This window comes from Poecilia reticulata, unplaced genomic scaffold (assembly GCF_000633615.1).
Source record: "Poecilia reticulata strain Guanapo unplaced genomic scaffold, Guppy_female_1.0+MT scaffold_500, whole genome shotgun sequence".
NCBI lineage: Eukaryota > Metazoa > Chordata > Actinopteri > Cyprinodontiformes > Poeciliidae > Poecilia > Poecilia reticulata.
The window spans coordinates 1-12,570 of NW_007615259.1; the positions used below are offsets into that span (position 1 = coordinate 1).

Below are 12,570 nucleotides of genomic sequence, written 5' to 3' on the forward strand. Positions count from 1 at the left end.
TGGATGGATGGATGGATGGATGGATGGATGGATGGATGGATGGATGGATGGATGGATGGATGGAGATGGATGGATGGATGGATGGATGGATGGATGGATGGATGGATGGATGGATGGATGGATGGATGGATGGATCTATCTCAGACTAACTTTCTCTTCATCCACATCAAAGTGGAATTTCCTCCAAAGCTCAACATTCGTGTTTTTCCTACAGACGGATTTACTAGGGCACTAAAAAGGAGAAACACAGAAAAGCATGACGTAAGCCGTAAAAACCTCAGGAAAACACTTCAAGGAGAGCAACAACAGAGGTCCTTTTAAAAACCGCATCATGTCAGGTGAAATACTACGTGATAAAAACGGCAAAAGCTGCTATATTCTGTAAACACTCCCACTTTGCTGTCCATTAAAGGCCTTCATTCATTAAATCAACAAAGAAGTACAGGCTAAATGTCACCTCTGTGAGATTAGAAAGCACCTCATAACGCAGCGGCCGGCAGAAATGGCCGTGTATTCCACCCATATATGCATGTACGCAGTTATTCAAAGCGGAGGTGGAGGGGAGCCGTGTCATGCATTCTTATAGCGTTTGAATGGGAGGTCAGCGGCTGGGAGCCGGGTACCGGGCTTTTATTCTGAGTTAGCACGGCCAGGTAGGGAGCAGGGGTGGCACCGAGCACTCCATCATCCCTCCCCGCTCCAAATGGAAACGCCATAAATCACATTAGCGTGGAGCAGGAGGGGGAAAGAATGGCCCGTCTGAATGGAGGCTGAACTGAATGCAGGTTCATTACAACGTCAGCAAGAGCAGAGGAATTAAAAAGGACACCATCATGTAGAATCAACGCTTCTGAGCTTTACATCATGTTATAATGTTATTCCCTCATCAAAAACATACCTGTAGCGTTGCTTCAATTCTTTCATGGGAAATCCTTTAATCTCCATGGCAACCATTCAGTTTTCAAAACGCTTGGATGGATCTAGCCCCGCCTTCAAGGACGAAGCTTCAGTTTCCAAGCTTCTGAGCTTACGCCACCCCAATGACTCCCTCACTCAGCTCCTACAGACTAGCCAGTAGCAATTAGCAAACACCTGGTGTACCATTATTTTTCAAGTTGGATTTTGTGGGGAGATGAAAAGATCGAAATACATACAAATGTTACAACCAGAATGTTTACGGTACGTCCGTAAATCTGACGCACAAGCGACATCCGCAAACCACAGTGATGAACGACAAAGCTGCTTCCCTTCGCCCACCGAGGGCTAGCCTTTGCTTCTAAAAACAATCTAATGGGACATTCGGAAAGATTGTTGTGTTCAAGTTGTGCTAAAAGGAGCTAGCTATTCAAACCTAAAATAGCATCTCAATGCTAATTTTAAACATGTCGCAGCAGCAGAAACGTCCCCAACGGTAGTTTACATTCCTAAAAAAGTATTTGTTCAAAGACGTTCAGTGAAGCATCAGGAGTTCCTGAATGGATATAACAGCAGTTTGCACCAATCTGATGGTTGAATAACCTAATTAACAAAATAAAAGCTATAAATATCTTTATTGTTGAGCCCACATGTTCGTTTATTCAATAATTTAGCATCAAAAGGTATTTTTCAACTGAAAATGTTGCTTTTTTTTGTCAATATGTGTTTTATGGCTGTCTGCTCAGTGATATCTTCTGCTAACAGCTGGTCCATTACCTGTGTAGAACAAAGTCCATGGCCTTCCGCCTGATCCCGGCGTAGTAGGAAGGACTTTCCTTCCAGGCCACAACGTTGTGAGCGTCGTGGAAGAGGTGAACGTTGACCAGATCGAAGTTACTGTGAGGGGGAAAAAAGAAAAAAAAAACACTTTGTGAGGGACATTTCCTTCAAAACATCACTTTTACAGCAGCTTATTAATTATTATTGCTTAAACAGAGACCTAAGCATATTTACTAGCAAAGCCGTGTGACATTTTAAACCCCTGATTGGCTTTCTTCCACCCTGCCCTGTTAGGAGGAAGCAAGACGACTCAATGTGCTGATGAACACCTCCCTGCTGATTGTATCGGTCCGAGGAATTGATCGTATCTCAAGGTTTATTCTGCTGTGACATCCTGAACAAATGACAACATTCATGGCTTAGACAATACGTGTTTATCCCGTCCCAGATCTGATCTCCTATTCTTCACCGGTCGGCCTCTCCCTGCCGCTGCTGTCAAACGTCATGCCCCTATTAAATGCTTACCGTTTCAGCTCTTTAGTCCTCATGTCATCCCTCTATTAGATTACAATCCCCTCCGTCCCCCCGCCGCCTCTGCACACTGGGAGTTTCTATTCATGCCGTGCAGGTTCAATTGCATCTTATGTTTTCTGTCATCTGTCATATGCAGCTGCTTGACTAAGGGGATTACGTGTAATCAAATATGGAGGCGCGGGGCCCGCAGAGGGTACGGTACGTACGGAGCTCTCCCCGTCTAACCTGGGAGACGTCAGACGCGACTGACACGGCTGGATCTGCGGCCCTAATCATGCTGATAGAGCTGCATCGACTCGAGGCTGAGCGGCGATGAGGTGGGTGGGACGTGTTGCTGTTAGACGGCTGTTAATAAAACTCACCAGCTGGAAAGACTCCATCGAGTTCTGATGAATCCCTTTCTGGACCACTGGCACTGCAGAACAGAGAGACTCGGTTTAGAACCTGTTATCAGCCAGAGTTTGACAGAAAGATGAGTGGAAGCTATTAGATGACGAGGATATTTCATTTTCAGAAGTGGTTTGTTGAGATGCAATGGTTAAAACATCAACAGAACTTTAATGATAAAGACTTTTTGAGCAAGATATTTGATCTCTTTTCTTGTTTGAACTGGTCGGTTTCCCTCCACAGACCTGGATTTGAAGCATGTTACAATGATTTTCAAGTTAATCTCAGCCTACTTTCTACGTTTAAAAATAAATTCTGACATGCATTTATGATCCATATCCTGTTGGAACACCCAACCATGTTTTTACCTTCGAGCTGCTGATCTGAAGTAAAGTCAAAGAAGACAGAGGGACTGAAAAAACAACCATGACTGGCTTCTTCAATATTTGAAACACCAAATATACTTTAGGATGCGTTGATATGCAGTAAAAACCATCTTAGCTCTAACACAGAATCTAGCATCCATTCTTATCTTCAGTATCAAAATTTAGTTTAGCAGAGCATGAGGGCCTACAAAACCCCCCAAAATTATTCAATCTGTCAAAGTTTTTCCTTCCACTTAACTTTTATTTAATGTTATTGGATGTAACTTTGCCAAACGTATTCTTGTTATGAAAGAAACTGAACTTTCATAACATTTCTTTTTGACTTATAATAGTTTAAAAATTGTTTTAATATAATTTTTACGTTTTATGAAAAAGCTTTATGAATTCTGAGTTTTCCTTGGTTGTACAATACAGTTTTAAAATGAACAGAAAAAATATATTCAAATATATCTGTGTGTTTAATGTCAACACATTACAAGTTTCCCTTTTTGGATTCTTCAATGTTATCCTAAATTATTGGATTTGCTTACTTGCATCATCATTTATTTCCCTGTAAACTGCAATAAAATAACAATAAACTTGGCTTGGACCTCAATTAAAAAATAATATAACTTCTGACCTATGTTTAGAAAAGAAACCAGACCAGACTGAGGTCAGAGGTCACACCTACAGCAGTGTGATCTGTTTGGATCAGACCTCACCGGGTTTGTCCAGCTGCTTCGTTCCCCAGCAGCACATGATCAAACAGCGCATGATTCACCATGAAGCTGGTTATTAAATGAGAGACAAATTGATGTTGTGAGTCTTCTCATTCGGAATAAGATAAATAACTCTATTTCCCACAACCTCTTTCTTTCTTTCTTTTCCAGTCGATCTCTCTCCCTCTCCGGGAGTTAACTGCGGTGATAAATAAACTAATTATGGGCCAGGTCGCATAATTACAAATTGACTAATTTTATTTAAAAAACCCAGATGCAAATTAAAGGGCTAAGAGGTATTTGATTGCGCCTTGCATCCTTCAATCTGCATTAGTACAAGATTAACTGTATCAAATTGAATTACATTAGCATACTTGAATTAATCCATACTGCCTCTGCAGGATGCATGGGCCCAATTATAACTCCCTCGTCCAATGTTGTGGTTTTGAAAAGAGCAAATGGAATTAGATATGAGTTTCACCCTGCTGGAAAAACAGATTGACCTTACACACTCAGGAAGTGAATAAAAAGGAGAAACACGCACAATAAAGGCTGAGTAACTACAGGCATAATGGACTTTATGTCCTCAGAACAATACGATTACTTTACAGCAGGAACAAATCCCTCAGCTTGTAAAGTTGTGGAACGAAGGGAAGCCGCTGGAGAGGATGAGGAGGTGGAAAGATGAAGGTTAGGGATGGCGGTGGGGGATTCGTACGAGATCTGACTGCCGCCAGAGACGATTAATCTCGATTTAATTTAAAGAGCCATTAACTACGATCACAGCATTAAAATCCATCACTTTCCTGACACCTGGCCCCAGATTACCCCATTTCCTGCACATATGACTGATTGACCCCCCGGTTTCTCACAAACACACACAAACAACACACACAAAGGCAAAGTCTCGCACTTTAAAACAGAAAGGCAGCTCTCAGTCACTGCTGCAATGAAACCGGTTCAGTCTGGGACAAGAGTCTGGTTTGAGGTAGCGTCTTGCTGCATCAGCTCACAGGAAGACGTCATGATTTGGTTGCAATACAGGTACACTGAACATTATGCATAAGCAACCAAAATGACAGAATTTAAATCCATTTATCTAGTATAAAAGATAGGACTGAAACGATTAATTGGATTAATCGTGATGAATTGATTGAATTTAGTTATCGATTAATTGTTAGCTGGAGTACACGTACTCAAAAAGGCCATTTTGCTGAAAGAATAACACACTCAGAGCACTAATTAAACCAAAAACTGTTGTGAAAGACACATACATTTTGCATTTACATTGAAATTAACATGTTTTTCTGTAAATATGTTCCACCCAGAACTCCTTAAGTGGCAAAGTTTTAACTTCTAATTCTGGAAGAACCTTTTGCTATTCATTTACTAATCAGTAATTTAAAATGCAATTAACAGATCAGCCCTACGCTGTGTTGATGTCAGGTCAACCAGAAACAGCTCAGCTTTTCACATGTTGATGTTAGAAGAATATTTCAATCTCCATATGGATCCTTTGTTACAAATAATCAAGTGTACACTAATTTGTCGCGTTTGAGGGAACAAAATGTTTATTTTCTGATATTAAAGAGGAATTTTATTATTTATTTGCATCTTTTAATGTATTTGATATTATGTCAAAAAGGCTTAAATGAAAAAATCTGCATAATGTGCCATTTTTATCCGATTAATCGTCAGAATAATCGATCAATCGTCAGAATAATCGGTTAATCGATTAATTAATCGGTCAGCATAATCTATTAATAGTCAAAATAAACAATAGATTAGGTTATTTAGTTGATTACTTAGTTAGTTTGTTGCAGTCCTAAAACAATAAACTGATGGAGTGACATGTTGGGTCCAAATAATAATGTCATCCCAGGATGTGGGTGGGGGTTTGATGGGTGGGTGCGAGGGGCAGCAGGAAGGCCACGAGGCTCAGGGTGACATTGGCTCAGCTTCCACAGGTCAGTGATGGCGTCTCCGCCTGCGACAGTGATGAACGGCGGCTGCAGAGCGGGTCGCGTCCGGAGGACGTTGGGCGATGCACAGACTGACCGCCAAGCATGGACCCACACGGAGGTGTAAGAGATGGAAGAAAAATGAAGCATTCAAGAAAATACTGTCATGATGAAAAGAAAGCACTCCTCCTTTCAGTTCTAAAACGATTTAAGTCTGACCTAAACTGTACAGAAAACATAACAGATTCAACCCAACTATATATTAGTCCCTCCAGTTTTCCACAGTTCCAGGATTCACAAAAAAATAACAAATTTTATTAACAACTCTCTGCATTTGTTTCTTGCCAATTCATAATTTTGAGTAAATTGTGTGCCAAAATGGTCAAGAACTACTAACTCCCACCTGAAGGTGGCAATACTTCTTACTTCTACAAAACTGCTGCCTAATGCGTACTTGATATTGACTAATAGTCTGTGATCGATATGGCGAGTAACAAAAAGTCACATTTACGGTCATAAATAAGTGCAAAGGACATAGCAAAAAGTAGCAGCACAAAATTTGTGATTTTGAAAATTACAATAACAAAATCCTAGAAAGACTGTCTATAAAAGCAACTCAATTCAAACCTAGAGAGACAACAGCATTGGCCATCAATCTGGGAAAGGCTCTAAGGCCATTTCCAAACCATCTGAAGTTCAGCACTGCGCTTTGATGAAGACTAGTGAAAAACTATTAATACATTTGCTGATCTTCTTAAAGTTTAAGACTCAGAAATGGGAAGTTAGTTTTTTTTTTTAATCTTAAATGCAAAAAATACTTTGGCTTAGGTTTGGCTTAATCACTGCTTTGACTATGTTGTTCTTTCAGCAACTGGCGTTTCTGAAGTGTGTGTACTACAGCTAATGATTGTTTACTAAACTAGCTGACAATTATTTGATATAGATAAATCACAATTAATCCAACTAATGATTTCAGACCCAGTGGAAGTCTTTCGATCATGGAGTGTGCTTCTATTTTTCAGAGATTCAATGTGGATCTGTTGTTTGTGTCTGGGTGCCAAAATGGGATTTTCATCATTTGTGGGTTAGTATGTCTAATTTAAAACAGCTACAAGGCCTTTTCTTTACCCCACAACTTAAAAACTACACAACTGTGACTACAGACATTTTTTATTTATTTTTTTATTTTTTTTAAATGTCAGGATTTATTATAAGAGCCTCACAACACCCTCCTACGACTATTTCCTGGTCCATCTCTTTTGATTCTTTGACCTTTTGTATATCCCAGCTGAAAGCCTGACCCCCATAAATAACATTATGGCAGGATGATGTTTGGAAGGGGGTGGGGGGCGTTGTAGTGGTGCGGGACAGAAATGCACAGCCAGTAATAAGTAATACACACAAACACTGATTGATTTGAGCCTCGGTAGATGATCACATCTATCCTTATTCCATCATCTTGCAAGGGGACCCACTAAATAACAGAAGGGCCCCTCGCAGGGTTTACAGCCGCAAAGCGACTCCCTGCAGCAGAGTTTACTCGCCTTCTATTTGCGAAAATGAGCTCTGCAAGCCTTCATCTCGACATTAGCCCCTCATTTGAGAGCTCCTCGCCGTCTCATGGATCACGCCTGTCACAGAGGACGGCATCCGTGTCACAGGTGTCTTGTCTGGTGATAAACGCGGCGAGCGTTTTACAAGCGACGTCGCTTTAAATGACTTCATCTCCTTAACGTAAACATGAATCACGGCGGAGGGAGGGGAGGAAACAGGAAGGAAGTTAACTTCCATGGAGGTCTGAACTTTAAAGTAATCAAAGTGCTGAAACAGAAGCTTACTACAGGGGGCACTAAAAGGGTATGAAAAGTTGGTGCTTTTATGGACGCGCTGATGGTGCCAAACAACAAACTCATATAGATGTTGATCTACAGCCTGTCTGTTCATTTCTTCCTTTCTCTCACTTATTTCCCCCCCCCTCCACGCCTGTGTAAAACAATCAATACCAAGGGCACATTAAGGTCTGGGTCGTATACTTTATTTATATTAGGCAATGACAAATCCTTATGATGCAGTGGCTTTTGGACGCACGTAGCGCCAAAGGAGTATTTACATTCACTCCCACGGGGGAAGGTGGAGATGGACGGAACAACGGAGAACAACAAGACGTCCAAATCCATCACAGAGGCCTTTCAAAAGAAATCCACCCCACGATTTGGGCCAATTCCCTCTTATTCAGCATTTCAATAAATGTCCTCCTTTCTCTCTTTCTTGTTGCCATGTAGCTACGACTCAGGGGCCGGTTGTGAAAAAGAAGTGATGGTCAGCATTGTTGCAAAAATCAGCCCAATTTTTGCAAATTTATAAACTTTTTTACACCAATTAAATACAATTTACCATAAACACCTCAATTGTTTATTTGGTATGAGATTCTCAGATTAAAAATATTATTTTATTGTGTTTAAAAACAGCTGTGCTGTATTATTTTAAGCTTTGTTTGAGGATGTGTGTGGATCATCACAGATCTCAGTTTCTTTCTCTCTGGTTCAAAACACATACAAACTGAAGAAGTTAATCCGAACTGAATCATTTTACTGAACAGAGAGATTCTTTAAAGAACCATTTAAGATTCATGAAACCTTTGTGAAATCACTACATCTTAAAAATAAACCAGCTTTAAATCTCTAATAAATGAACAAATCAAACCAGAAATAAACTGTTGAAAAATCTTGAAAACATAAAACAAATTCTAAAATATTGCTAACATCTGATGCAGATGTTATGATGAACTGAGTGGATTGTCAACCCCATAACATACAACAATAAAAATAATAATCATCAGTTTTCTGAGTCCTTTTTGAGGAGCAGAAATAACTGTTACTTTTCTGTTTTAAAGTAAAGCAATCAAATGTATTATGTAGAATATTTTTATTTGAAAATGTTGTGTAAATATCATGACACTGTGAATGTGGGACAAAATTAAATGCAAGTCATATTTATATATAATTCCAGAAATGTGCCGCTGACGGTGGCGGCATGTTGGAGTTGCTTGGTTATGTTAGTTCCTATTCGGCGGACGCCTGTTTTTGGCTGAGGCATTTACTTCTTTAGACAGTGATGCTCCTATTGCTGTGCAGCTGGAAGGATGTTTGCTCCTTTTCACAGAGATCTAAACAGCAGTTGTTGTAACTGGATGTCACTTCTGGTGGAAAAGATGAAGAAGACGACAGGAAGTGGTTGAAGGATGATGACGGGGCGATTTTTTTAATGACTTATCGCGTGAACAAAACTTATTTGTGTGTGATTTTTATTGTATTTCTTATTTATTGGAAAAGTTGCAATTGCAAAATTGTGTTTTGTCGACATTAGCGAAATATTGACAAAGTTTTGCGCACATTTGTAACGGAGACGCAACGGATGATGATAGACTGTTGAGAATGATTCCCACTCATCTGAGGTATTGTGACAGACCTTGTGGTGTTTTCGTGTAAAGGTAAAACATGAACACCTGAGTCGTCATGCTGTAATCTTCATCAGATGAACCATTTGAAGGTAGAAATCAGCTCCTCTTTTAACATTTGTCGCCAAAGTTCCTCCACAGATCTCAAGCCGTGTGAGCCCCAAAACTAAAACGATCCGTTTCGGACTCCGCACGGCGTCCCCTCCGATCCAACAGCCCTCCCCGTACGCCCCTCCTCTGGAGTAATGGGATTCCTCAAAGCTGCAGATGGATGGCAAATCTAGGCAGTTTCATCTACTAAAAGAGGGCATAAATCAACAGTGGAGGAAGCGGGGACGAGGCAGGGGTTATCACCAGTCTGCCTCCCTCATGAGAGCTTTGCATTAAAGCATTAGTGAAATTAATTCATCTTTCATAAGAGGTTTGAGCAGTATCTGTGATCTATGATAACAACCAATTTCTCACTACGGAGGGGTCGCAGGAGGAGGGAGAGAGGGAGGGAGGGGGAAAATACTCTGCGACCCTGATAGACTACACAAATCTGCTCTTTTTAAATGGGCTAACATTATGTGGAGTGGTGCTCTCTGGAGCATCATCCCAGATTCATACGCAGGCTGGGGAAGAGGCATCTATCACGGGCCAAAACTTTTCTCATCTGCTTGCCCCACACACACACACACACACACGCACACACACACACACCCTTCTCATGCCGTTTTTGGGCCTTCGTCTTTAACGTTATCACTCTTTAATTGGTTTTAGATCAGGAGATCCTGAAGCTGCTTCTGTGGATCTCTAGGATGCACAACGAGGTAGTGGGGGAGTGTGTGTGTGTGTTTTTGGGGTCCTAAAGTGTGTGAAAGAGACGGAAATTGAGGGGAAGTGTGTGAAGGGGCCGTATCCATCTGTTTTGCATATATTCGCGGAGGCGGCCGTTGGAGCATGGTTGACGGATGAGCGGGGAGCGCAGGGATGACACGCGGGCCGCCGTGCTCTTTATTACTACATCAGCACTGCGGCGCTGGGCGCTGTGCGCGGCTCGCCGTCTGACGGGAAAACCGAACACAGCGGAGCGATCAGCGGGAAGCAACCAGGACCTTTTTCTTTTTAGGTGAAATTCATGTTCAAACTGAGCATGCATATGAAAGAGATAACTTTTTTTTTATATTTATATATATCCAAAATGAAGGAAAAACAAATAAAAAATATCAAATTGAAAAAAGTATTCATGTGTTTATAAACTTTATTTCTTCCCACCTGTTCAAAGAAGTGCGCTGGGAACTTCTCCTTCTGCGCCATGGGTGACTTACGCTGCTTTATTGAGCGGATTTCCTTCCCGGTCACCTTATGAAAACTGGAGTCTGAGGAGGAAGAAGAGGAGAAGGAAGAGGTGAGACGGAGAAGGACAGAAGGAGGAAGAGGTGAAGGAGAAAAAAAAAGGAAAAAACGAGAGAAATGTCCCAAAAAACAGATTGGTTAATATTTGGAGACTTCATGAGTGAGTCTGAATCTTCTCACTGCTCAGGCTGCTGAAGTGGCAACTGCACCACCTGCTGGCCAGACTGAAGAACTTCAGGAAGAGAATTAAAACGAGGAGCAGCTGGAGGAATACAGCTTTTGTTTTAATGTGAATAATATATTTAATGATTAACAGTTTTATAGGGGGTGATATATGTAATAAAATAACCGTATTGATCTGAACCCAGAATTAAAACATGGATTTGGGGTTTGAAAAGTGTTCAAACCCCAAATCAACCTTTTGATTCAATTTCAGCAATCAGGGCTCACACCTGCCACAGAATAGAGAGAATCTAATTAACCTGAAATAAAGTTAAGCTGCTCTAATATAATTCTACTGACTTAAGTCGCTCTATATTTATATTTGTATATAAATATTTGAATACCAAGTGGACACTGAAAACATTCAGAAATAAGTAGTGGGTGCATAAAATACATTTTTGATGTGTTGCAGATACAAACAATTCTGAATCGACAAACAAACATCAAAACTCTTATTTCAGTGTTGTTTTCTGATCTTATTCTGAGGAAGACAACAGGTGGAACCTCAACGCAGGTGAGTGCAGAACCCGGGCGGTAAACGGTGAACACGTGACGTCACAATCATGCTTTACAAAAATGTGACAAACCACGTTACACGGTTAAAAATTAAATGTCATAACTCATTTCATCCAAGCACTTTCAAAGAAAAGCTGTTTTTGGTGATGCTGTGGATCTGAAGAATCTCCTATAGCAGTCAGTGTTCCAACTAAACTGAAGGAACCTCTGACTGAAGACGTTTGACGTTTGACAGTCTCACTACTGTCATGAAATGCTAACAGCTCAATATTCGGGCAACTCCACAGTAATATGTCCTGCTTGACACCAGTACTGCTAATCCACCTTATTTGCTTTTGCTGCTTCACTTTAAATCTCTTTCTGGCCACAACTTCCTCCTTTTCTCCATGAAGCCTACATTTCAACTCCCCTGTGATTTGGGGTCATAGTTTAGGTATTATATGAACTAATCAGCTGCTGCCATTTATAAAAACAATACTTTGTTGCCAAGGTTACGCATCAGGTCAGCTATAAAAAAGTAGAAATGTAATTTAAAAAATTCTTCCAGCTGCACAGCATCCAAAACCAGAGGGAACAATTGTCTAAACCTGCAACGCCTCAACCCAAAGCTAAATTTGATCCCAAGTCAAGCTTTCATTTTTCAGCAACAAAACGATGCTAAATATTAATACGATGAAATATTGACATCAACAGCAGAAGATTATTTTTTTGAGGAGGAGGGGGGGGGGGGGGATGGTCCAGCCAGAGTTCAGAACCAAATCTGACTTTAGGAAAAGACGTGTCGTCACAATCTGACAGCAGCTGGGACGCTGACAGACTGCAACCAAACACAATGTGACAACTCAATCAAAAAGCACACACTCATGCAACCAGGTGAGTGTACTTTTTGTTTTTTTGTGTATTTTGTGATTTTATTGTAACACACGATGGTTTGAATACTCAGAAACATGTAAAAAAACACAATTAGATAAATAAGTGCTATTTTTATAACCTTCATTAAGTATTTTCTCAGGATTAAAGGGAGAATGTATGAGAATTTATTAGTAGTTGATTGGTGTTAAAACATGTTTTTATACATCTACAGCACAAATATTAGGGAGGTGTAATTGTTGCGTTGCATTCCAGCTTGCAGGGAGCAAAAGCCAGCCCAGAACAAATTTTACCAAGTTGAAAAATAATTTAATGTTACTTTTAATCAGAATTTATTTGTATATTTGGAAACAAATATACAAAAAACCCCACAGAGAGTACAGACATGCCCAGATATGAGTTAAATTAGAGAGAAGCAGAGTAAAATGATTATTATTTTAACATTTATGGGTGTGAACATTTAAATTCCACAGCAGAAAATGATAAAAATATAACGTTTCTGACTG

General features: G+C 40.3%; 1 long non-coding RNA gene across 1 annotated transcript; it reads right to left on the bottom strand.

Moving 5' to 3' along the window:
* Positions 1-1,697: 1,697 nt before the first annotated feature.
* Positions 1,698-10,475, bottom strand: LOC103461042 (uncharacterized). The gene is made up of 3 exons (XR_533038.1): positions 10,376-10,475; positions 2,592-2,644; positions 1,698-1,812 (listed from the first exon to the last, which is right to left on the bottom strand). It is a non-coding gene; the product is annotated as an uncharacterized LOC103461042 (long non-coding RNA).
* Positions 10,476-12,570: the final 2,095 nt, after the last annotated feature.